We start from the raw sequence: 4,551 nt of genomic DNA, 5'->3' as shown, positions 1-4,551 counted from the left end.
GGAAGAGGAATTTGGACCTTTGTTCTTAACAAGGAATTTTGAGAAGAAAAAAAAAAACAACACAAACGACCTTTTACCATCTTTAGAATTTAATTGTTGTGTCTGTGACCATGGGTTTCGTAAGCACCCAACATTTTCAACTGAAAGAGCACATGGTGAATTAAAGTGTTAGCTTCTTACTCAGCTCTTCAGGAGATGGCTAGAAACCTTGTTATTGCTATAAACAAAGGACTGACCTGTGCTTTATTTTTATTAGTATCAAACAAAAGACAAAAAATACAAAGAAATTTTGACTAATTCAAAGTGCAAGCTCTCCCACTGTAAATGCTTTATTGAAGCCTTGCACCGAGCTATATTATATATACTGAAATTTCATTTTCTGGGACTGGATAAACTTATTTGGAGAAAATCTATACTATATGAACATGATGATGTTGTTGTTGTTGTTGTTGTTGTTGTTGTTGTTGTTGTTGTTGTGATGTGCCCTCGAGTTGATTCCCACCCATAGCGACCCTGTATAGGGTTTCCAAGGAACAGCTGATGAGCTTGAACCGCCAATCTTGCAGTTCAAACAGCTTTGCAGTCTGGCGCATTAACCCACAGTGCCACACCAGGACTCCGATCATGATGATGCTTATCCTTAATTCTTTTGTCTCCTGATTCTTAGAAAACATTTCATTTTTCTTTGTTGTTGTTTTTTGCATGTGTAGTTTCCACATTTACTTAGCTATTCCCTAAAACATGGGTGGGGAACAGCCAACACATAAAATCATTTGGTCTGCCAAGCAACCACCATTCTAGCCATGACATTGTTGTTGTCGTTGAGTGCCGAAACCCTGTGTGGGGTTTCTGAGGAGCAGTTGGTGAGTCTGAACCACCAATCTTGTGGTTCAAACTGGCTTTACGATCCAGTGTTTATCCTACAGTGTTATGTTGTTGTTGTTAAGTGCTGCCAAGCAGGTTCTAACTCATAGCGACCCTGTGTAGGGTTTCCGAGGAGCAGCTAGTGACCTTGAACCACTGACCTTTCAGTTCAAACCAACTTTGTGGTCCAGTTCATTAACCCACAGTGCCACCCACAGAGCTACATAGTTGTTGTTGTTAAGTACCGTGGAGTTGGTTCCGACTCATAGTGACCCTGCACAGGGTTTCCAAGGCTGCAAATATTTACGGGAGCAGAAAGCCTCATCTTTCTCTTGCGGAACTGCTGGTAGTTTCCAACTGCTGACCTTGAGGTTGGCAGCCCGACTCATAACCACTGTGCTACCAGAGTTACATTAGGGGTGAGCTAATTAAATGTTTGTCCAAATTTTTGCTAACTTTTAAGTTGGTAATTTTGTATGGCTTGCAAATGATGTTATAAATTTAGGCAGAAAAATGGTTCTCAACCCCTGCCCTGGGCTGCCAAAAGAACAAAGAGATCCATGTTGGAAGAAGTGCAGTCAGATTGCTACTTGGAGGCCAGCATGGCCAAACTTTGTCTCTCATACTTCGGACATGTCAAGAGGGACCAGTCGCTGGAGAAGGATATCATGTCTAGTAAGGTGGAGGGTCAGAAAAAAAGAGGAAGACTCCCAGCGAGATGGATTGGCCAAGTGGCAGCATCAATGGGCTCAAGTGTGGCAACAGTAGTGAGGTTGGCCCAGGACCAGGCAGTGTTTCGTTCTGTTGTACATAGGGTCTCTATGAGTCGGTACCGACTCGGTGGCATCTAACAACAAATTAGATTTCCTATTTAGGAGCTCTGGTAGCGTAGTGGTTACGAATCGGGTTGCGAACCTTAAGGCCAGCAGTTCGAAACTACCAGCCGCTCTGCGGGAGAAAGATGAGGCGTTCTGCTCCCGTAAAGATTTACAGCCTCGGAAACCCTGTACAGGGTCGCCATAGGTCGGAACCGACTCGACGGCACTTAACAACAACAACAACAACAACACATATTGTTCAGTGACCTTGGTTAAATTTTCCACATTCCATCAACATTCTCTTTATTTATATTCTGGTTGTTCCATTTCCATTCATTTTGTTCCCTCCTCCTAACTTGGCACATTTGCTTTAAAGTATCCATTTATCCATTTTGTCTTAACTAAATAATTCATTTTGTTTTGCTTCTATATAAAAGGGGCGCAGTACTCATAAGTGATGTCATTTATTTTATGAGCCAGTCCATTACCTCCAAGAGTAATTTCTGTCAAAATTTCATGAGTATCTCAGGGCTATTATATCAAGGATACCCCAGTAAGTTCTGCCAGTTCAGTAAGTCTGGCTTTTGAAAATTGTTTGAGCTTTGTTCTACAATTTCTTTCCATTCTATCTGCTGTGGCCCCAGTCAGAATGGTTGGTAGTTGGTAGCCAGGAACCATTTTGTTCTTTCAGTTTCTGGATTATGTGAGTCCTGTCATGTAGGCATTTGGTCCTATAGCCTGGTTTCTTCTTTGAGTCTTTGTTTTTATTCTTTTTTGTTTTGCTCCAAATGAGTGGTGGTGGTGGTGTGCCGTGGAGTCGGTTCCAACTCATAGTGACCCAGCATAGGGTTTCTGAGGCTGTAAATCTATATGGGAGCAGAAAGCCTCATTTTCCTCCCGTGGAACCACTGGTATTTTCAGCCTAGCTGACATTGAGGTTAGCAGCTCGACTCGTAACCAGTACATTACCAGAGCTCCTTCCAGATAAGCAGAAATCAATTATTTAAAAAATTTTAATCACATCGTAACGTGGTTCTTCTCAAAGTCCTATAGTAACTTCTCATGAGGCTGAGAGTAAAAGTAGCAGTTCATACACAAGGTCCACGGGCACACCTCTCTAACCTCTCTTGATATTTGCCAAGATTGCTGCTGACTCAAGGCCTTTGGATTTGCTATGCTCTCTGACTGGAATACTCTTCCTCCAGAAGTCAGCATGGGTTGGCACCTCACCTCTAGAATGCACAAAATGTCAGCTTCTCAATGGGACCTTTCCTGACCTCTCTCCTTATCATCCTCTGTCATGCATTCTTTCTTCATCCTACTTTAGAACGTACGTAATGGTGGTGGTGGTTCATAAAAGAATGTACAATTTACTTGGTGATTTAATTATCTGCTCTCCAAAAGGATTGGGGTTCTTGTCAGTTGTTCACTGCTTTATCCCGCTGACCTCATACAGTGCCTGATATATGATACTTGTAGAAACTCAACAAATATTTTCTGAAGGAAGGAAGGAGAGAGGGAGGGAAAGAGAAAGTGAGGGGAGGGAAAAGGAAAAAGGGGGAAGAGAATGAGGTGATATGTCCAAGAAAAAATGTATTACATTAAAACAGAGCTGAGTTCAAATGAATGTGGTCATTTCAGACTGAGCTAGGTCTTTCCCTGGAATACTCATGTTGGAGTCCTGGTGTGGTGCTGTGGGATAAAGCACTGGACTGCAAGATCGTTTGAACCACACAGTCAGCTTGAACCACCAGGTTGGTGATTCAAACTCACCAGCTGCTCCTTGGAAACCGTTTACAGGAATCACTATGAGTCGGAATCTACTCGATGGCACTTACCAACAACAGCAACAATATTAACATGACAGACTTTCTGCTCAGATAAGTGGTGGTGGTTACAGGCATCAGCTTCACTACACATTAGAGACTCGGAGATGCCATCAAGGAAGGGGCAACAGAATCTGATACTTGGCATACGCCCAATCTTCTAACACACAAATATGGAGAGTTTGAAAATCCTAGTCCCCATGCACAAAGGAGAAGTAGAAATAAACTGAGATTCACATTTGGCATGTAAAAACTTCCATATTTCAGAAGTACTGAGTTTTAAATATCCCAGGGGCTATACTGAGCGGTACCACTGCACAGCTGTGAGTCCTCTGGACAATTGTTTGGTTTGCGTAATTGTTCTCTGTGAAAAGCACAGTAGGGAAGTTGAGATATGCTTGGATATTGAGAAGCTGGGGGAACTTTTTACTAGGTGGGTCTGTAGTTTGCAAGGAAGAAATCTGCTGTAAAAGATCTCTTTAAATCTTAAAAAGCTAAGGTGTCACCTGACCCAAGCCTTGGTATTTTCTTTCTATTAAATTTTGTGTTATTTTGTTTTTATTTTTAACTTTTTCATTGTGATTTGGGTGAAAGTTTACAGTGCAAAATGGTTTTCTATTCAACAATTCATACACATTTTGATGCGTGACATTGATTGAAATCCCTACAATATAACATAATTCTTCCCACTGCCTCCTTGTGTTTACCATTTCCATTCATCCCTTAATCCATTAGATCTCATATGGTTGCTTGTTCTAAGGAGTGAGTACCTCCCTGGTATTATTGTTCATCTTACCTGTGTGGCTGAAAATTGATCCACATGGATGAGTTCAGTCCCAAATCTGAGGGGTGTCTAAGAGCCATAGTCTTGGGTGTCCCAACAGCCTCTATAAGACCAGTCAGCTTGGTCTTTCTTATTGAGTTTTCTTCCCCATTTTTCTCCCACTCTACTCAGGACTTCCTATTGTAGCCCTTTACAGAGTGGCTGCCAGTGACACCAGCTTGTTCTTCTGGTCTCAGGGCCATGGAATCTGTGGTTCACA

Source organism: Chrysochloris asiatica, unplaced genomic scaffold, assembly GCF_000296735.1.
Source record: "Chrysochloris asiatica unplaced genomic scaffold, ChrAsi1.0 scaffold00006, whole genome shotgun sequence".
Classification (NCBI taxonomy): Eukaryota; Metazoa; Chordata; class Mammalia; order Afrosoricida; family Chrysochloridae; genus Chrysochloris; species Chrysochloris asiatica.
Note: the sequence above shows the minus strand (reverse complement) of the source record.